The sequence below is a fragment of the Bombina bombina genome, chromosome 12 (assembly GCF_027579735.1).
Source record: "Bombina bombina isolate aBomBom1 chromosome 12, aBomBom1.pri, whole genome shotgun sequence".
Taxonomy (NCBI): domain Eukaryota; kingdom Metazoa; phylum Chordata; class Amphibia; order Anura; family Bombinatoridae; genus Bombina; species Bombina bombina.
This window is the reverse complement of record NC_069510.1, coordinates 150,378,257-150,401,719: the sequence shown is the minus strand read 5'-3', so window position 1 is coordinate 150,401,719 and position 23,463 is coordinate 150,378,257. Positions and strand designations below refer to the sequence as shown.

The window sequence follows — 23,463 nt, the reverse complement described above, 5'->3', positions numbered from 1 at the left end:
CGTTTGCGTTGGTGCACCTGGTGTTCTTCATAGTGGAACTTGTGCTATGCACTGGCTGGTTACAAGAAATATGCTTTTTTTATTGACCATAATGGAGAGTGAGTTACAATCTCTGACTGTGGCGAAATCTTTATGAATTCACAATTTTCCAGTTGCGATATTACGGCACGTTTTCCCACCATAAGATATTAGTTTTACATTCAGGTTTCATTAAATCTAGTGTATGCTCATAGTGTGCACACTTATAAGCCTACTTCAGTATGTTCTCATGGAAAATGATCTACATTTCAACAAAGGACACCAAGAGAAAGAGTTTAATTTGATAAAAGAAATACATATATTTAAGTTGTATCTGTTTTAACTCTCAACTGGAAATTCAAAGGATACCTGAAAGTTTTGGGTACCCAGATAATAAAAAATAATGACATTTAGTCAGGGTACACTTTTTTGTTAGACAGATGCATACAACATATAGCCAAAATAAATACAGCACAAGCGTAACAAAACCGCACGAGCTATGCATTGCAGCCTACTGGAAAATACGTTATTAAATATTATTTGAAACCACACTTGGTACAAAACCACACAATTCTGCCCAATATATCATTCCTACACATGCAAAAGAGAAAGTACAAACAAAAATTATTTTTTGAGGGGGCGAGATGTTCTTGTGGTGAGAGCTGAGCTGATTATAGACTGCAGATTACAAATAATTACCTTTCATTTTAAATAGGAACGCTATAAAAAGATATCATTCGCCAAAACTTGCAGAGCAAAGTGCAAAGGAAGGTAAGTAGGCGAAGGGTTTGTACAGACTGTGTGTCACCTGGTTCTGTATCAGAGTTGTCCAAGTTCTGCAAATAAAGGGCCACAATGATTTAGTTTTTGTTTAACTTGCAAGTCAATGTTTGCCTGACGTGGTGCCTGTCACTCTCTATTGATAACTGTCACTCTTCTCAGCTCCCTGTCACTCTCTAGTGGTATCTGCCACTCTCCTCAACTCCCTGACACTCTCTATTGATACGTGTCACTCTTCTCAGCTCCCTGTCACTCTCTAGTGGTATCTGCCACTCTCCTCAACTCCCTGTCACTCTCTATTGATTAGTGTCACTCTCCTCAGCTCCCTGTCACCCTTTAGTGGGGCCTGTCACTCTCCTTAGCTCCCTGTCACTCTCTATTGATTAGTGTCACTCTCCTCAGCTCCCTGTCACCCTTTAGTGGGGCCTGTCACTCTCCTTAGCTCCCTGTCTCTCTCTAGTGGTATCTTTAAATCTCCTCAGCTTCCTGTCCCTCTCTAGTGGTATCTGTCAATCTCTTCAGCTCCCTATCACTCTCTAGTGGTGCCGGTCACCTTCTTCAGCTTCCTGTCACTCTCTAGTGGTGCCTGTCACTCTCCTCAGCTCCCTGCCACTCTCTAGTGGTATCTGTCACTCTCCTCAGCTCCCTGTCACCCTTTAGTGGGGCCTGTCACTCTCCTTAGCTCCCTGCCACTCTCTAGTGGTATCTGTCAATCTCCTCAGCTTCCTGTCACTCTCTAGTGGTATCTGTCAATCTCCTCAGCCTCCTGTCAATCTCTAGTGGTATCTGTCAATCTCATCAGCTCCCTGTCACTCTCTAGTGGTGCCTCTCATTCTCTTCAGCTCCCTGTCACTCTCTATTGGTATCTGTTAATATCCTCAGCTCCCTGTCACTCTCTAGTGGTGCCTGTCATTCTCTTCAGCTCCCTGTCACTCTCTAGTGGAATCTGTCACTCTCCTCAGCTCCCTGTCACTCTCTAGTGGTGCCTGTCACTTTCCTCAGCTCCCTGTCACTCTATGCAGCTCCCTGTCAACCTCTAGTGGTGCTTGCCACTTTCCTCACATCCCTGTCACTCTCTAGTGGTGCCTGTAATTTTACTAAGCCCCCTGTCACTCTCTATTGGAGTTTGTCACTCTCCTCAGCTCCCTGACACTCTCTAGTGGTATCTGTCAATCACCTCAGCTCCCTGTCACTCTCTAGTGGTAACTGTCATTCTCTTCAGCTCCCTGTCCCTCTCTAGTGGTATATGTCACTTTCCTCAGCTCCCTGTCACCATTAGTGGTGCATGTCACTCTCCTCAGCTCCCTGTCACTCTCTAGTGATAACTCTCAATCTCCTCAGCTCCCTGTCACCCTTTAGTGGTGCCAGTCACTCTCCTCAGCTCCCTGTCAGTCTCTAGTGGTGCTTGTCGCTCTCCTAAGCTCCCTGTTGCTCTCTAGTGGTGCCCGTCACTTTTTTTTAAGCTCCCTGTCACTCTCTAGTGGTGCTTGTCACTTTCTTCAGCTCCCTGTCACTCTACAGTGATGCCTGTCCGTCTCCTCAACTCCCTGTAACTCTCTAGTGGTGCCTATCACTTTCTTCAGCTCCCTTTCACTCTCTAGTGGTGCTTTTCATTCTCCTCAGCTACCTGTCACTCTCTTGGGGTAATTGTCACTATCCTCACCTCTGTGTCACTCTCTAGTGGTAACTGTCATTCTCTTCAGCTCCCTGTTACTCTCTAGTGGTAACTGTCACTCTCCTCACCTCTGTGTCACTCTCTAGTGGTAACTGTCACTCTCTTCACCTCTGTGTCACGCTCTAGTGGTAACTGTCACTCTCATCACCTCTGTGTCACTCTCTAGTGGTAACTGTCACTCTCCTCACCTCTGTGTCACTCTCTAGTGGTAACTGTCACTCTCTTCACCTCTGTGTCACTCTCTAGTGGTAACTGTCACTCTCTTCACCTCTGTGTCACTCTCTAGTGGTAACTGTCACTCTCCTCACCTCTGTGTCACTCTCTAGTGGTAACTGTCACTCTCTTTACCTCTGTGTCACTCTCTAGTGGTAACTGTCACTCTCCTCACCTCTGTGTCACTCTCTAGTGGTAACTGTCACTCTCTTTACCTCTGTGTCACTCTCTAGTGGTAACCTGTCACTCTCCTCACCTCTGTGTCACTCTCTAGTGGTAACTGTCACTCTCTTTACCTCTGTGTCACTCTCTAGTGGTAACTGTCACTCTCCTCACCTCTGTGTCACTCTCTAGTGGTAACTGTCACTCTCTTCACCTCTGTGTCACTCTCTAGTGGTAACTGTCATTCTCTTTAGCTCTCTGTCACTCTCTAGTGGTGCTTGTCACTTTCTTCAGCTCCCTGTCACTCTACAGTGATGCCTGTCTGTCTCCTCAACTCCCTGTAACTCTCTAGTGGTGGCGTTAGGAGTCTGAAAATCAGCACAATGTTATTAAAAAATAAGCAAAACTATACATTGTTACAAAAACACTGCCAGGTGGGCTGTATAAATGGATCATCTACAAAACATTTATGCATTTTTTTCTTCCCTTTAATTTGTTCCCAATGATTTTTTTTTACCTGCTGAGGTGTATTAAAAGAACAGTCTACACCTACTATTTATTATGAACCTAATAATAATAATTAGACTGGAGTAGAGTGAGGGTAATGCACCTTTAAGACTTATAAAATTCAGTCTTGCAAGCCTCTGAGTATTCAGCAATATTATGTAATTTATTTTACAAAAATGCAGTAAAGACTGCACAAAAGAAAAGATTGCTTAACTCTAAATATGTAAGGAGCAAAGGTGATTGTAATATAAATAAGGGGATAGTATTGTCCATGCATACACACTAATTTTATTGGGCGGAAAAAAACAGCCAGACGATACATACACACACACCACAATTAAAATGACTTAAACTCTGAGTGCATATAGAATAACCTATAATGATACAATGTATACCAGAGTAGCAATGTGAATATAATAAGGAGCCACAGTAGCAATATTGTTAAAAAGATTTCAGCTAATCTAAGGCTAAGCCCCTTCTATAGCGGGATCTACAATTATTATTACTCTATCTGGTAGGTGAAGTTGTAATATCAGCGGTTATTTGAAAATACCAAAGACTGCAGAATAAGCAGTCTGTTTCACATAACGCTTCCTCTGAGGGGTACGCGGCGACTGGAATTGTGATCTTTTATTTGATCCTTAGTCCCACCTCCTACGTTTCATTGGATCCAGGTTAAATTTTTAGTTGATCTTATTAGTAGCTGCATTTTCAATCACAGTATTGCAGCCTATTGTAAATGGCGATAGTATGAGCATGACACAGACCAATAGTGAATAGCGTGACATTTCCAAATATGTTTCATATGTTGATTGTGTGGGTTAATTCAATCTTCACTCATATGTTAAATTAAACTATATACAATAAATATCAGAACATTGGTGTTTGTCGCTATGGCCACAATCTGTGATTGCATACGTTTTTCATGTTGAATAATTGTTCCAATCATAGCTTTTTTTATTGATGGGGGTGGGTTTGTGTTGACCAATGAAGTTGAACTGTCATCCCTTGGGAGATATAGTTGGATGATTCAATTTACATACGTGATGTAAAACATGTCGCAGAGATTTGTTCTATATTGAGATAAATAGTTACATATTTTCGCTCTCATTTACTGAAATTTATAATCTGTCATATTAGGCTGCAAATCTTTTTTATATTCTTAGAGATAATTTGCAAAAGCGGACATCTGTGTTAAAAAAATTAATTTCTCAATAGTATTGCATCTGCTCATGTTTATTTATAGATTTACCTTTTATGTCAAAATATAATGTTATGATATACACTTTAAATATATATTAGACCTGGTGTCAAATTGATTGACAAAAGGTGACAGACTTGATGCGTGCAAGATTGCTGTTTAGTGACTAAACAGAGGTGTAAAAACGGATTGGTACCGTGACATATGAAACTATAAAAAGAGAGTGAAAGAAAGCAAAATATCAATCATGATTGGAGTGAAGGTATCAATTGTAGGATAAAGCAAAAATGGTGTACATGAAGCAGAAAAGTAGTCACCAAGATTACAAATTGTGCGCTAAACCTGGTGCGTAAATAACACAAACAATTTAGCGGTTTCGCACTCTCCATAGCGCTGCCATTACGAGTTACAGAAAAAAACTTCTTGTGTTGTGCGGTATGGTGCGTTAAGCTCCATACCACACAAAACCCAAGGCCTGACTTGACGTGCTCGTGCACGTTTTCCCCCATAGACATCAATTGAGAGAAAGTGTGTATTTGCGGAATGGCGATCTCTATAACGCAATCCCCATTGATGTCTATGGGGACAAGAAGATTATGTAAAAACCTAGCACACTAACATAAACACCTAATCTAAATACCCCTAATCCGCCCTCCCCCCGACATCGCCGACACTAAAGTTATCAACTCCTGAATCGCTGCCCCCACATTGCCAACACTAAATAAACCTATTAACCCCTAAACCACTAACCCTCCACCACCCACATAGCAACTACTATAATAAACCTATTAACCCCTAAACCGTCTCCCCCCCACATCGCAAATACTAGACTAAACCTATTAACCCCTAAACAGACAGCCCCCCACATCGCAACACTAAATTAAACTATTTACCCCTAAACCTAACACCCCCAACTTTAAAATAAAGTTACAATATACTAACTACCTTAAAATAAATAAAAATTTACCTGTGAAATAAAAAAAACCTAAGCTTAAACTATAAATTAACCTAACATTACTATTTTAAAAAACTAAAATAAACAAAAAAGTTACAAAACTAAAAAATCCTAACACTACGAAAAAAGAAAAAAAATCTAAGATTACAAAAAATAATAAATGAAAGGGCCAGCGGCAATGATGACATCCAGCGTGATCCTCCTCTTCATGCGATCTCCGCCGCACACTGAAGATTGAATGCAAGGTACCCCTTTATATTTGGGGTACCATGCATTCCTATTGACTGAAATCTTCAAATCAGCCAATAGGATGAGAGCTGCTTAAATCCTATTGGCTGATATAAATATTTCAGCCAATAGGAATGCAAGGTACCCCAAATATAAAAGGGGAACCTTGCATTCAATCTTCAGTGTGCGGCAAAGATCGCATGAAGAGGAGGCTCTGCGCTGGATGTTGCAGTCACCACTGGTCCTGCTCAGCTCCGCGCCGCCACCGGGATGAAGATAGAAGATGCCCCCACGATGGATGAAGATGTCGCCGCCTGGATGAAGATGGATGTCTGGACTTCATGAACTGTGAGTACATTTTTGGGGGTTAGTGTTAGATTTTTTTGGGGGGTGTTTTTTTATTTTAGATTGGGGATTACTTTTATTTTTAATAGACACTAAAGAGCTGATTTATTTATCTTAAGGTAGTTAATATATTGTAACTTTAATTAAAAGTTAGGGGGTGTTAGGTTTAGGGGTTAATAGTTTCATTTTGTGTGTCGCGATATGGGGCACCAGCGGTTTAATGGTTAATTGGTTTATTATAGTAGTTGCCATGTGGGGGGATGGCAGTTTAGGGGTTAATAGGTTTATTATAGTAGTTGCAATGTGGGGGGTCGGCGGTTTAGAGGTTAATAGGTTTATTTAGTGTTGGCGGATTAGGGGTTAATAGTGTAGTTCATGAGCGTTAGTGTACTTTGTAACATTTTTGTTATGAGTTTTGTAAAACATTTTTGCTTTGCAAAATCCATAACTACTGGTCTCAGATCGCGGGAATGGATTGTGGCGGTATAAGCTATAATGCTAGCATTACAGCCGGACTGCACAACCTGTATTACAGGGGCAATGAATATTCCACACTCAAAAGCCATTTTTTTGAGTGTGGAATGGAGAGTTGCGGTACAGGCTAAAACGCTATCGGTATAGATGTACCACCGCGACTTGTAATATGGGAGACCTGCCATTCCGTGCACAAAGGCCAATTTTTCAGCAGTATAACCATACCTCAAAACTTGTAATTTTGCCCAGTGGGAGTAAATATAAAGTAAAATTAACATTATACGTTAAAAACATGATAAAGTGATGTTGGGGAGTTAAATACTCCAAAAAATGAGATAAGGTAAAAATTTGCAAGAATATTAGACTGAGATAGTGAAACATCTTATTGGGAAGTGAGTTCACCTAGTGAGGGGGACATATGAAGAAAGAATATGTGGATATTATGAATGTGGTAAAGATATGGACTTTTATATATATATATACATAGTAGTTGTTATAGTCATTTTAACCATGAGGTTGTAACGTTAAACTCTCAAGATCTCCCCCTCTTACGCCTAAAGAGATTTTTTGAACAACTGTAAATTTCAATTGTTTGGATTGACTTTGGTGTGTTAAAAGGAAATATTTTGCAATGCTGGTGATGTTTTTGCCTCTTTTTTTAATCTTTTTCTGCATTTTTTATGTTGTTCATGTGTTCCAGGATTCTAACTCGTACTTGCAAAAAGAAGAAATCGGTCGGTACTCCTTGATAAAAGTTAAGTGTTACTTTATTGGCATAAAATGTCCAAGATGTGAAGGAAAGTTACATCTTACGCATTTCGTCTCTCGCCTTAATTATAGATGCTAACTCGTACTTCCCTATTCATCATCTCTACATAGGCCATATGACAGGGACAGTATAGGACATTGATAACGCCAGTAGATATGCAGGTGTAATGACATTGGAGTTTGTGTATTTTGCCATTCTTATCAGAGATCTCTTTCGCTTTTATGACTTGAGAGCAGATTGAATTGGTATTACACGGATACATACCAGGGTCCCTATCTGTTATTTTAGGGATGTGTATGTTTTGTTTCTTACCAGTTGCGAGGCATTTTATTACCTATGGTTACACTTTCTCCTATTGTTTGTTTGAAGATAGGGTCACTTTGGAGAATGTGTAAGTTTTCATTCAATATGTCCCCAACATGGTGTTATTGTGGATTGTATCTGGTAATCAGTCTTGGAGCACTGTTTAACTTCAATGTTCTCTCTTTTGGTTGAAGTAATATACCTCTTTCTGTTTTAATTGCTTTGTGTTTTGCTTGCTTGATGCACCTTTTACTATAACCTCTCTGTAGGAGTCTTTCTGTAAGGGCAATGCTTTCATCATGAAAGATTTGTATGCTTAAACAATTTCTTCTGAGTCTGAAGAATTTACCAATTGGTATTGCTTTTAAAGTGTTTGTAGGGTGTGCACTGGTGTGGGGTAGTAAACTGTTTGTTGCTGCTTCTTTTTCTAAATACTGTAGTGCTTACACTACCATCTTCATCTTTAAGTATTTTCAGATATAAGAAAGTAATCTGTTTTAAATTTGCCTGTTAAGTAAGTTTGATATTGACGTTATTCTCAATTAATTTAGATGGAAACTTGGCAAATAATTCTTCTGTGCCGTTCCATAGGAAGGGCACATCATCAATGTACCTAAACCGAAGGGAAACGTGGTTTGTGAAATCTTCCATCCCTCCAGTAAAGACATTGTGTAGTTCCCAAAACCCCCAAAATAGGTTTGCATATGTTGGGGTACATGCTGTGCCCATGGCCATGTCCTTTGCTTGTAAGTAGAAACAATCTTAAAATGTGAAGACATTGTGTGTGAGTACATATCTCATTAATGTAATAATATATTCATTATGTTCATCATTATCCTTTTTATTGGTGGTAAGAAAATATCTTATGGCTGATATACCATCATTGTGTTTAATGCTGGTGTAACGTGACTCTACATCAGCCGTAACAAGCCATGTAATTTGTAACACCTCCATAGTGTCGCGGTCATAGGATGGTATTGCTGTGAGATACTTGAATCTACATACCTGCTAGCAGCTTCTGTAAGGTTGTTATTTCCTGACAAAATTGATCTTCCAGGAGGATTGTTTACATTTTTATGTACTTTTGGCAAAAAAATAAATTGTGGCCAGTGTGAGGTTTTTTGGATCAAAAAGGTTTTTTTTCGTTTTTTCAGATAATATAATTTTGCCAGTTTTCAATTATTAGTTTGTTGTATTGTTCGGTGTAACCTGGATATGGATTAAGTAAAAGTTTTTTATAGCAATTTTTGTTGGTTAACTGCTTCATGGCTTCATTCACATAATCTTCTTTGGACCATAATACTATGTTGCCACCTTTGTCTGATGACTTTTTTATTGTGTCTGTCCATGATTCAACTTTTTTAAGTGCCATATTTTCAGAATACTTGGTTACAAACAATTTTAGAGAAATCCTCTATTTATTTGTGGTGATATAGAATTAGAAGGTGTATGTGTAGCTTTAGGTTTTATGTTCTTTTTCCAATAATGTTGCTGGGAATGTTCATCACTTTCTCCTAAGAGTTCTTCTAAATATTTTAATGTGTCTAATTCTTCCTCAGTCCACACATGGCATTTTTATTAGCATATATCTTTTTGTTAAAGTAATTTACGTGTTAACAGATGGATGTATGTCGTTAGTTAATTCAAATTTGTTAAGTGTGTTGGTAGGGCAAAAAGTTTTTCCTTTTGTTGCCTCTGGTTTTTGGTGTTATATTGGTACAGGCTTATTGTTGCTTTGGCTTAACGCTAAAAAAAGACACCCCACTAGTAGATAGTAACACATTAGATGGAAAACTGCTGTTTTGTATTAGTGCTGATGTATTGCTCAACCCCACAATGTTTGTTCCTGTATTTGTGATTTCATTATCTGAGAGTACAGTACAACTATTATATTCTCTTGTCTGTTGTACCTTTGTCTAGTGGATGCATGATACCTCCATCCATTTATAGACTCTCTAATGTTTGAAGTCATCTATGTCTCTTTGAAGTGTTTGTATAAGTTCACTTTCTAATCTATCCAGTTCTTTTTGATATGTTTGATATTTATCAATATAGTTAAATTTTTCCTCAAATTTTTTAAAAATGTTATTCTGATCTCAGAATCTAATTTGTTAAGTTCTAAAGTGACATGCTGGATAAGTACCTGAATCATATTTAAAGAGCATTCTGTAAGGATACTCTCCCATTTTTTAACCATTTCATCATTGTTTAAAGTGAATGCTGGAAATACTTTCGGCGAGATTACGAGTTTTGCGTGTAACAGGAGTGCGTTGCTAACGAGCCTTTTTTTTCCCACCGCTCACTTAAGACAACGCTGGTATTACAGGTTTTTTTAAACACAGCGTTAGCCGCAAAAAGGTGTGCGTAGAGCAAAATTTAGCTCCACATCGCACCTCAATACCAGCGCTGCTTAAGTCAGCGGTGAGCTGGCTAAACGTGCTCGTGCACGATTTCCCCATAGGAAACAATAGGGTTGAGCTGGCTGGAAAAAAAAACTAACACCTGCAAAAAAGCAGCGTTCAGCTCCTAACGCAGCCCCATTGTTTCCTATGGGGAAATAAAATTTATGTCTACACCTAACACCCTAACATGAACCCTGAGTCTAAATACCCCTAATCTTACACTTATTAACCCCTAATCTGCCGCCCCCGACATCGCCACAACCTACATTATATTATTAACCCGTAATCTGCCGCTCTGGACACCGCCGCCACCTACATTATACTTATGAACCCCTAATCTACTGCCCCCAACATCGCCGACACCTACATTATATTTATTTACCCCTAATCTGGCCCCCCCAACGTCACCGCAACTATATTAAATTTATTAACCCCTAATCTGCCGCCGCCAATGTCGCCGCCATTAAATTTATTAACCCCTAAACCTAAGTCTAACCCTAACCCTAACACCCCATAACTTAAATATAATTTAAATTAAACTAAATAAATTTTCCATAATTAAATAAATTAATCCTATTTAAAACTAAATACTTACCAATAAAATAAACCCTAAGCAAGCTACAATATAAATAACAGTTACATTGTAGCTAGCTTAGGATTTATATTTATTTTACAGGCAACTTTGTATTTATTTTAACTAGGTACAATAGTTATTAAATAGTTATTAGCTATTTAATAACTACCTAGCTAAAATAAATACGAAAGTACCTGTAAAATAAACCCTAACTAAGTTACAATTACACCTAACACTACACTATAATTAAACTAATTACCTAAACTACCTACAATTAATTACAATTAAATTAAATAAACTAAATTACGGAAAACCCCGCCCACTAAATTACAGAAAAAAATAAAAGAATTACAAGAATTTTAAACTAATTACCTAATCTAATCCCCCTAATAAAATAAAAAAGCCCCCCAAAATAATAAAAATCCCTACCCTATACTAAATTACAAATAACCCTTAAAAAGGCCTTTTGCGGGGCATTGCCCCAAAGTAATCAGCTCTTTCACCTGTAAAAAAAATACAATACCCCCCCAACATTAAAACCCACCACCCACACACCCAACCCTACTCTAAAACCCACCCAACCCCCCTTAAAAAACCTAACACTACCCCCTTGAAGATCTCTCTTGAACCGTCTTCACCCAGCCGGGCACAAATGGTCCTCCAGAGGGTCCGAAGTCTTCATCCTATCCGGCCAGAAGAGGACATCCAGACCGGCAGAAGGCTTCATCCAGGCGACATCTTCTATCTTCATCCTTCCGGAGCAGAGCGGGTCCATCTTCAAGACATCTGACGCGGAGCATCCTCTTCATCCGACGGCCAACGACTGAATGACTGGTCCTTTAAGTGACGTCATCCAAGATGGCGTCCCTTGAATTCCGATTGGCTGATAGAATCCTATCAGCCAATCGGAATTAAGGTGGCTGATCCAATCAGCTAATAGGATTGAGCTTGCATTCTATTTGGCTGTTCCAATCAGCCAATAGAATGCGAGGTCAATCCTATTGGCTGATTGCATCAGCCAATAGGATTTTTCCTACCTTAATTCTGATTGGCTGATATAGGTAAAGCGCATCATACTGAATGTGTCACAGTAAAACACGACGGATAAACATGCCACTGTGACATAGATAAAGCGCATCATACTGAATGTGTCACGGTAAAACAAGATGGATAAATGTGCCACTGTGACATAGGTAAAGCGCATCATACTGAATGTGTCACAGTAAAACAAGACAGATAAATGTGCTACTGTGACATAGGTAAAGTGCATCATACTGAATGTGTCACAGTAAAACAAGACAGATAAATGTGCTACTGTGACATAGGTAAAGCGCATCATACTGAATGTGTCACAGTAAAACAAGACAGATAAATGTGCTAATGTGACATAGGTAAAGCGCATCATACTGAATGTGTCACAGTAAAACAAGACAGATAAATGTGCTACTGTGACACAGGTAAAGCGCATCATACTGAATGTGTCACAGTAAAACAAGACAGATAAATGTGCTACTGTGACATAGGTAAAGTGCATCATACTGAGTGTGTCACAGTAAAACAAGACAGATAAATGTGCTACTGTGATATAGGTAAAGCGCATCATACTGAGTGTGTCACAGTAAAACAAGACGGATAAATGTGCCACTGTGATATAGGTAAAGCGCATCATACTGAATGTGTCACAGTAAAACAAGACGGATAAATGTGCCACTGTGACATAGGTAAAGCGCATCATACTGAATGTGTCACAGTAAAACAAGACAGATAAATGTGCCACTGTGACATAGGTAAAGCGCATCATACTGAATGTGTCAGAGTAAAACAAGACATATAAATGTGCTACTGTTACATAGGTAAAGCGCATCATACTGAGTGTGTCACAGTAAAACAAGACGGATAAATGTGCCACTGTGACATAGGTAAAGCGCATCATACTGAATGTGTCACAGTAAAACAAGACAGATAAATGTGCTACTGTGACATAGGTAAAGCGCATCATACTGAATGTGTCACAGTAAAACAAGACAGATAAATGTGCTACTGTGACATAGGTAAAGCGCATCATACTGAATGTGTCACAGTAAAACAAGACAGATAAATGTGCTACTGTGACATAGGTAAAGCGCATCATACTGAATGTGTCACAGTAAAACAAGACAGATAAATGTGCTACTGTGACATAGGTAAAGCGCATCATACTGAATGTGTCACAGTAAAACAAGACGGATAAATGTGCCACTGTGACATAGGTAAAGCGCATCATACTGAATGTGTCACAGTAAAACAAGACAGATAAATGTGCTACTGTGACACAGGTAAAGCGCATCATACTGAATGTGTCACAGTAAAACAAGCAGATAAATGTGCTACTGTGACATAGGTAAAGCGCATCATACTGAGTGTGTCACAGTAAAACAAGACATATAAATGTGCCACTGTGACATAGGTAAAGCGCATCATACTGAATGTGTCACAGTAAAACAAGACAGATAAATGTGCTACTGTGACATAGGTAAAGCGCATCATACTGAATGTGTCACAGTAAAACAAGACAGATAAATGTGCTACTGTGACACAGGTAAAGCGCATCATACTGAATGTGTCACAGTAAAACAAGACAGATAAATGTGCTACTGTGACACAGGTAAAGCGCATCATACTGAATGTGTCACAGTAAAACAAGACAAATAAATGTGCCACTGTGACATAGGTAAAGCGCATCATACTGAATGTGTCACAGTAAAACAAGACAGATAAATGTGCTACTGTGACATAGGTAAAGTGCATCATACTGAATGTGTCACAGTAAAACAAGACAGATAAATGTGCTACTGTGACATAGGTAAAGTGCATCATACTGAATGTGTCACAGTAAAACAAGACAGATAAATGTGCCACTGTGACATAGGTAAAGCGCATCATACTGAATGTGTCACAGTAAAACAAGACAGATAAATGTGCTACTGTGACATAGGTAAAGTGCATCATACTGAATGTGTCACAGTAAAACAAGACAGATAAATGTGCCACTGTGACATAGGTAAAGCGCATCATACTGAATGTGTCACAGTAAAACAAGACAGATAAATGTGCCACTGTGACATAGGTAAAGCGCATCATACTGAGTGTGTCACAGTAAAACAAGACAAATAAATGTGCTACTGTGACATAGGTAAAGTGCATCATACTGAATGTGTCACAGTAAAACAAGACAAATAAATGTGCTACTGTGACATAGGTAAAGTGCATCATACTAAATGTGTCACAGTAAAACAAGACAGATAAATGTGCCACTGTGATATAGGTAAAGCGCATCATACTGAATGTGTCACAGTAAAACAAGACAGATAAATGTGCTACTGTGATATAGGTAAAGCGCATCATACTGAATGTGTCACAGTAAAACAAGACAGATAAATGTGCTACTGTGACATAGGTAAAGTGCATCATACTGAATGTGTCACAGTAAAACAAGACAGATAAATGTGCTACTGTGACATAGGTAAAGCGCATCATACTGAGTGTGTCACAGTAAAACAAGACAGATAAATGTGCTACTGTGACATAGGTAAAGCGCATCATACTGAATGTGTCACAGTAAAACAAGACGGATAAATGTGCCACTGTGACATAGGTAAAGCGCATCATACTGAATGTGTCACAGTAAAACAAGACAGATAAATGTGCTACTGTGACATAGGTAAAGCGCATCATACTGAATGTGTCACAGTAAAACAAGACAGATAAATGTGCTACTGTGACATAGGTAAAGAGCATCATACTGAATGTGTCACAGTAAAACAAGACAGGATAAATGTGCCACTGTGACATAGGTAAAGCGCATCATACTGAATGTGTCACAGTAAAACAAGACAGATAAATGTGCTACTGTGACATAGGTAAAGTGCATCATACTGAATGTGCCACAGTAAAACAAGACAGATAAATGTGCTACTGTGACATAGGTAAAGCGCATCATACTGAATGTGTCACAGTAAAACAAGACGGATAAATGTGCCACTGTGACATAGGTAAAGCGCATCATACTGAATGTTTCACAGTAAAACAAGACAGATAAATGTGCTACTGTGACATAGGTAAAGTGCATCATACTGAATGTGTCACAGTAAAACAAGACAGATAAATGTGCTACTGTGACATAGGTAAAGTGCATCATACTGAATGTGTCACAGTAAAACAAGACAGATAAATGTGCTACTGTTACATAGGTAAAGCGCATCATACTGAGTGTGTCACAGTAAAACAAGACAGATAAATGTGCTACTGTGACATAGGTAAAGTGCATCATACTGAATGTGTCACAGTAAAACAAGCAGATAAATGTGCCACTGTGACATAGGTAAAGCGCATCATACTGAATGTGTCACAGTAAAACAAGACGGATAAATGTGCTACTGTGATATAGGTAAAGCGCATCATACTGAATGTGTCACAGTAAAACAAGACAGATAAATGTGCTACTGTGACATAGGTAAAGTGCATCATACTGAATGTGTCACAGTAAAACAAGACAGATAAATGTGCCACTGTGACATAGGTAAAGTGCATCATACTGAATGTGTCACAGTAAAACAAGACAGATAAATGTGCCACTGTGACATAGGTAAAGCGCATCATACTGAATGTGTCACAGTAAAACAAGACAGATAAATGTGCCTACTGTGACATAGGTAAAGCGCATCATACTGAGTGTGTCACAGTAAAACAAGACAGATAAATGTGCTACTGTGACATAGGTAAAGCGCATCATACTGAATGTGTCACAGTAAAACAAGACAGATAAATGTGCCACTGTGACATAGGTAAAGCGCATCATACTGAATGTGTCACAGTAAAACAAGACAGATAAATGTGCTACTGTGACATAGGTAAAGCGCATCATACTGAATGTGTCACAGTAAAACAAGACAGATAAATGTGCTACTGTGACATAGGTAAAGTGCATCATACTGAATGTGTCACAGTAAAACAAGACAGATAAATGTGCTACTGTGACATAGGTAAAGCGCATCATACTGAATGTGTCACAGTAAAACAAGACAGATAAATGTGCTACTGTGACATAGGTAAAGCGCATCATACTGAATGTGTCACAGTAAAACAAGACAGATAAATGTGCTACTGTGACATAGGTAAAGCGCATCATACTGAATGTGTCACAGTAAAACAAGACAGATAAATGTGCTACTGTGACATAGGTAAAGTGCATCATACTGAATGTGTCACAGTAAAACAAGACAGATAAATGTGCCACTGTGACATAGGTAAAGCGCATCATACTGAATGTGTCACAGTAAAACAAGACAGATAAATGTGCCACTGTGACATAGGTAAAGCGCATCATACTGAGTGTGTCACAGTAAAACAAGACAGATAAATGTGCTACTGTAACATAGGTAAAGTGCATCATACTGAATGTGTCACAGTAAAACAAGACAGATAAATGTGCTACTGTGACATAGGTAAAGTGCATCATACTGAATGTGTCACAGTAAAACAAGACAGATAAATGTGCTACTGTGACATAGGTAAAGTGCATCATACTGAATGTGTCACAGTAAAACAAGACAGATAAATGTGCCACTGTGACATAGGTAAAGCGCATCATACTGAATGTGTCACAGTAAAACAAGACAGATAAATGTGCTACTGTGACATAGGTAAAGTGCATCATACTGAATGTGTCACAGTAAAACAAGACAGATAAATGTGCTACTGTGACATAGGTAAAGCGCATCATACTGAATGTGTCACAGTAAAACAAGACAGATAAATGTGCTACTGTGACATAGGTAAAGCGCATCATACTGAATGTGTCACAGTAAAACAAGACAGATAAATGTGCTACTGTGACATAGGTAAAGCGCATCATAGCGCATCATACTGAATGTGTCACAGTAAAACAAGACAGATAAATGTGCCACTGTGACATAGGTAAAGTGCATCATACTGAATGTGTCACAGTAAAACAAGACAGATAAATGTGCTACTGTGACATAGGTAAAGTGCATCATACTGAATGTGTCACAGTAAAACAAGACAGATAAATGTGCTACTGTGACATAGGTAAAGTGCATCATACTGAATGTGTCACAGTAAAACAAGACAGATAAATGTGCCACTGTGACATAGGTAAAGCGCATCATACTGAATGTGTCACAGTAAAACAAGACAGATAAATGTGCTACTGTGACATAGGTAAAGCGCATCATACTGAATGTGTCACAGTAAAACAAGACAGATAAATGTGCTACTGTGACATAGGTAAAGCGCATCATACTGAATGTGTCACAGTAAAACAAGACAGATAAATGTGCTACTGTGACATAGGTAAAGTGCATCATACTGAATGTGTCACAGTAAAACAAGACAGGATAAATGTGCTACTGTGACATAGGTAAAGCGCATCATACTGAATGTGTCACAGTAAAACAAGACGATAAATGTGCTACTGTGACATAGGTAAAGCGCATCATACTGAATGTGTCACAGTAAAACAAGACAGATAAATGTGCTACTGTGACATAGGTAAAGCGCATCATACTGAATGTGTCACAGTAAAACAAGACAGATAAATGTGCCACTGTGACATAGGTAAAGCGCATCATACTGAATGTGTCACAGTAAAACAAGACAGATAAATGTGCCACTGTGACATAGGTAAAGCGCATCATACTGAATGTGTCACAGTAAAACAAGACAGATAAATGTGCTACTGTGACATAGGTAAAGCGCATCATACTGAATGTGTCACAGTAAAACAAGACAGATAAATGTGCCACTGTGACATAGGTAAAGCGCATCATACTGAGTGTGTCACAGTAAAACAAGACGGATAAATGTGCTACTGTGACATAGGTAAAGCGCATCATACTGAATGTGTCACAGTAAAACAAGACAGATAAATGTGCCACTGTGACATAGGTAAAGTGCATCATACTGAATGTGTCACAGTAAAACAAGACAGATAAATGTGCTACTGTGACATAGGTAAAGCGCATCATACTGAATGTGTCACAGTAAAACAAGACAGATAAATGTGCTACTGTGACATAGGTAAAGTGCATCATACTGAATGTGTCACAGTAAAACAAGACAGATAAATGTGCTACTGTGACATAGGTAAAGCGCATCATACTGAATGTGTCACAGTAAAACAAGACAGATAAATGTGCCTACTGTGACATAGGTAAAGCGCATCATACTGAATGTGTCACAGTAAAACAAGACAGATAAATGTGCTACTGTGACATAGGTAAAGCTGCATCATACTGAATGTGTCACAGTAAAACAAGACAGATAAATGTGCTACTGTGACATAGGTAAAGCTGCATCATACTGAATGTGTCACAGTAAAACAAGACAGATAAATGTGCACTGTGACATAGGTAAAGCGCATCATACTGAATGTGTCACAGTAAAACAAGCAGATAAATGTGCTACTGTGACATATGGTAAAGCGCATCATACTGAATGTGTCACAGTAAAACAAGACAGATAAATGTGCTACTGTGACATAGGTAAAGCGCATCATACTGAATGGTCAAGTAACTGAATGTGCTACTGGACAAGGTAAAGGAACAAGACAGATAAATTGTGCTACTGTGACATAGGTAAAGCGCATCATACTGAATGTGTCACAGTAAAACAAGACAGATAAATGTGCTACTGTGACATAGGTAAAGTGCATGAATGTGTCACAGTAAAACAAGACAGATAAATGTGCTACTGTGACATAGGTAAAGTGCATCATACTGAATGTGTCACAGTAAAACAAGACAGATAAATGTGCTACTGTGACATAGGTAAAGCGCATCATACTGAATGTGTCACAGTAAAACAAGACAGATAAATGTGCTACTGTGACATAGGTAAAGCGCATCATACTGAATGTGTCACAGTAAAACAAGACGGATAAATGTGCTACTGTGACATAGGTAAAGCGCATCATACTGAATGTGTCACAGTAAAACAAGACAGATAAATGTGCTACTGTGACATAGGTAAAGCGCATCATACTGAATGTGTCACAGTAAAACAAGACAGATAAATGTGCTACTGTGACATAGGTAAAGTGCATCATACTGAATGTGTCACAGTAAAACAAGACAGATAAATGTGCTACTGTGACATAGGTAAAGTGCATCATACTGAATGTGTCACAGTAAAACAAGACAGATAAATGTGCTACTGTGACATAGGTAAAGCGCATCATACTGAATGTGTCACAGTAAAACAAGACAGATAAATGTGCTACTGTGACATAGGTAAAGCGCATCATACTGAATGTGTCACAGTAAAACAAGACAGATAAATGTGCTACTGTGACATAGGTAAAGCGCATCATACTGAATGTGTCACAGTAAAACAAGACAGATAAATGTGCTACTGTGACATAGGTAAAGTGCATCATACTGAATGTGTCACAGTAAAACAAGACAGATAAATGTGCTACTGTGACATAGGTAAAGCGCATCATACTGAATGTGTCACAGTAAAACAAGACAGATAAATGTGCTACTGTGACATAGGTAAAGTGCATCATACTGAATGTGTCACAGTAAAACAAGACAGATAAATGTGCTACTGTGACATAGGTAAAGCGCATCATACTGAATGTGTCACAGTAAAACAAGACAGATAAATGTGCTACTGTGACATAGGTAAAGCGCATCATACTGAATGTGTCACAGTAAAACAAGACAGATAAATGTGCTACTGTGACATAGGTAAAGCGCATCATACTGAATGTGTCACAGTAAAACAAGACAGATAAATGTGCTACTGTGACATAGGTAAAGCGCATCATACTGAATGTGTCACAGTAAAACAAGACAGATAAATGTGCCTACTGTGACATAGGTAAAGCGCATCATACTGAATGTGTCACAGTAAAACAAGACAGATAAATGTGCTACTGTGACATAGGTAAAGCGCATCATACTGAATGTGTCACAGTAAAACAAGACAGATAAATGTGCTACTGTGACATAGGTAAAGTGCATCATACTGAATGTGTCACAGTAAAACAAGACAGATAAATGTGCTACTGTGACATAGGTAAAGCGCATCATACTGAATGTGTCACAGTAAAACAAGACAGATAAATGTGCTACTGTGAGCCATAGGTATAAGTCGCATCATACTGAATGTGTCACAGTAAAACAAGACAGATAAATGTGCTACTGTGACATAGGTAAAGCGCATCATACTGAATGTGTCACAGTAAAACAAGACAGATAAATGTGCTACTGTGACATAGGTAAAGCGCATCATACTGAATGTGTCACAGTAAAACAAGACAGATAAATGTGCTACTGTGACATAGGTAAAGCGCATCATACTGAATGTGTCACAGTAAAACAAGACAGATAAATGTGCTACTGTGACATAGGTAAAGCGCATCATACTGAATGTGTCACAGTAAAACAAGACAGATAAATGTGCTACTGTGACATAGGTAAAGCGCATCATACTGAATGTGTCACAGTAAAACAAGACAGATAAATGTGCTACTGTGACATAGGTAAAGTGCATCATACTGAATGTGTCACAGTAAAACAAGACAGATAAATGTGCTACTGTGACATAGGTAAAGCGCATCATACTGAATGTGTCACAGTAAAACAAGACAGATAAATGTGCTACTGTGACATAGGTAAAGCGCATCATACTGAATGTGTCACAGTAAAACAAGACAGATAAATGTGCTACTGTGACATAGGTAAAGCGCATCATACTGAATGTGTCACAGTAAAACAAGACAGATAAATGTGCTACTGTGACATAGGTAAAGTGCATCATACTGAATGTGTCACAGTAAAACAAGACAGATAAATGTGCTACTGTGACATAGGTAAAGCGCATCATACTGAATGTGTCACAGTAAAACAAGACAGATAAATGTGCCTACTGTGACATAGGTAAAGCGCATCATACTGAATGTGTCACAGTAAAACAAGACAGATAAATGTGCTACTGTGACATAGGTAAAGCGCATCATACTGAATGTGTCACAGTAAAACAAGACAGATAAATGTGCCTACTGTGACATAGGTAAAGTGCATCATACTGAATGTGTCACAGTAAAACAAGACAGATAAATGTGCTACTGTGACATAGGTAAAGCGCATCATACTGAATGTGTCACAGTAAAACAAGACAGATAAATGTGCTACTGTGACATAGGTAAAGCGCAACATACTGAATGTGTCACAGTAAAACAAGACAGATAAATGTGCTACTGTGACAAGTAAGGCATCAAAATGAATGTGTCACAGTAAAACATGACAGATAATGTGCTACTGTGACATAGGTAAAGCGCATACATATGAATGTGTCACAGGAAAACATGACAGATAAATGTGCTACTGTGACTAGGTAAAGCGCATCATACTGAATTTGTCACAGTAAAACAAGACAGATAAATGTGCTACTGTGACATAGGTAAAGCGCATCATACTGAATGTGTCACAGTAAAACAAGACAGATAAATGTGCTACTGTGACATAGGTAAAGGCGCATCATACTGAATGTGTCCACAGTAAAACAAGACAGATAAATGTGCTAACTGTGACATCAGGTAAAGTGCATCATACTGAATTTGTCACAGTAAAACAAGACAGATAAATGTGCTACTGTAACATAGGTAAAAGTGCATCATACTGAATGTGTCACAGTAAAACAAGACAGATAAATGTGCTACTGTGACATAGGTAAAGCGCATCATACTGAATGTGTCACAGTAAAACAAGACCAGATTAAATGTGCTACTGTGACATAGGTAAAGCGCATTCATACTGATGTGTCACAGTAAAACAAGACAGATAAATGTGCTACTGTGACATAGGTAAAGCGCATCATACTGAATGTGTCACAGTAAAACAAGACAGATAAATGTGCTACTGTGACATAGGTAAAGCGCATCATACTGAATGTGTCACAGTAAAACAAGACAGATAAATGTGCTACTGTGACATAGGTAAAGCGCATCATACTGAATGTGTCACAGTAAAACAAGACAGATAAATGTGCTACTGTGACATAGGTAAAGCGCATCATACTGAATGTGTCACAGTAAAACAAGACAGATAAATGTGCTACTGTGACATAGGTAAAGCGCATCATACTGAATGTGTCACAGTAAAACAAGACAGATAAATGTGCTACTGTGACATAGGTAAAGCGCATCATACTGAATGTGTCACAGTAAAACAAGACAGATAAATGTGCTACTGTGACATAGGTAAAGCGCATCATACTGAATGTGTCACAGTAAAACAAGACAGATAAATGTGCTACTGTGACATAGGTAAAGCGCATCATACTGAATGTGTCACAGTAAAACAAGACAGATAAATGTGCCTACTGTGACATAGGTAAAGCGCATCATACTGAATGTGTCACAGTAAAACAAGACAGATAAATGTGCTACTGTGACATAGGTAAAGCGCATCATACTGAATGTGTCACAGTAAAACAAGACAGATAAATGTGCTACTGTGACATAGGGAAAGTGCATCATACTGAATGTGTCACAGTAAAACAAGACAGATAAATGTGCTACTGTGACATAGGTAAAGCGCATCATACTGAATGTGTCACAGTAAAACAAGACAGATAAATGTGCTACTGTGACATAGGGAAAGCGCATCATACTGAATGTGTCACAGTAAAACAAGACAGGATAAATGTGCTACTGTGACATAGGTAAAGCGCATCATACTGAAGTGTGTCACAGTAAAACAAGACAGATAAATGTGCTACTGTGAACATAGGTAAAGCGCATCATACTGAATGTGTCACAGTAAAACAAGACAGATAAATGTGCTACTGTGACATAGGTAAAGCGCATCATACTGAATGTGTCACAGTAAAACAAGACAGATAAATGTGCTACTGTGACATAGGTAAAGCGCATCATACTGAATGTGTCACAGTAAAACAAGACAGATAAATGTGCTACTGTGACATAGGTAAAGCGCATCATACTGAATGTGTCACAGTAAAACAAGACAGATAAATGTGCCACTGTGACATAGGTAAAGCGCATCATACTGAATGTGTCACAGTAAAACAAGACAGATAAATGTGCTACTGTGACATAGGTAAAGCGCATCATACTGAATGTGTCACAGTAAAACAAGACAGATAAATGTGCCTACTGTGACATAGGTAAAGCGCATCATACTGAATGTGTCACAGTAAAACAAGACAGATAAATGTGCTACTGTGACATAGGTAAAGCGCATCATACTGAATGTGTCACAGTAAAACAAGACAGATAAATGTGCCACTGTGACATAGGTAAAGCGCATCATACTGAATGTGTCACAGTAAAACAAGACAGATAAATGTGCCACTGTGACATAGGTAAAGCGCATCATACTGAATGTGTCACAGTAAAACAAGACAGATAAATGTGCTACTGTGACATAGGTAAAGCGCATCATACTGAATGTGTCACAGTAAAACAAGACAGATAAATGTGCTACTGTGACATAGGTAAAGCGCATCATACTGAATGTGTCACAGTAAAACAAGACAGATAAATGTGCTACTGTGACATAGGTAAAGCGCATCATACTGAATGTGTCACAGTAAAACAAGACAGATAAATGTGCTACTGTGACATAGGTAAAGCGCATCATACTGAATGTGTCACAGTAAAACAAGACGGATAAATGTGCTACTGTGACATAGGTAAAGTGCATCATACTGAATGTGTCACAGTAAAACAAGACAGATAAATGTGCTACTGTGACATAGGTAAAGCGCATCATACTGAATGTGTCACAGTAAAACAAGACAGATAAATGTGCTACTGTGACATAGGT

General features: G+C 38.5%; 1 long non-coding RNA gene across 1 annotated transcript in view; it reads left to right on the top strand.

Annotated features, from left to right (window-relative positions):
- The window catches only part of LOC128642759 (uncharacterized), a 107,389-nt gene that overhangs the window by 4,718 nt on the left and 79,208 nt on the right, over positions 1 to 23,463 (top strand). The window contains exon 2 of the long non-coding RNA XR_008399703.1: positions 734 to 789. This is a non-coding gene — a long non-coding RNA (uncharacterized LOC128642759). The remainder of the gene's footprint in view (positions 1 to 733; positions 790 to 23,463) is intronic.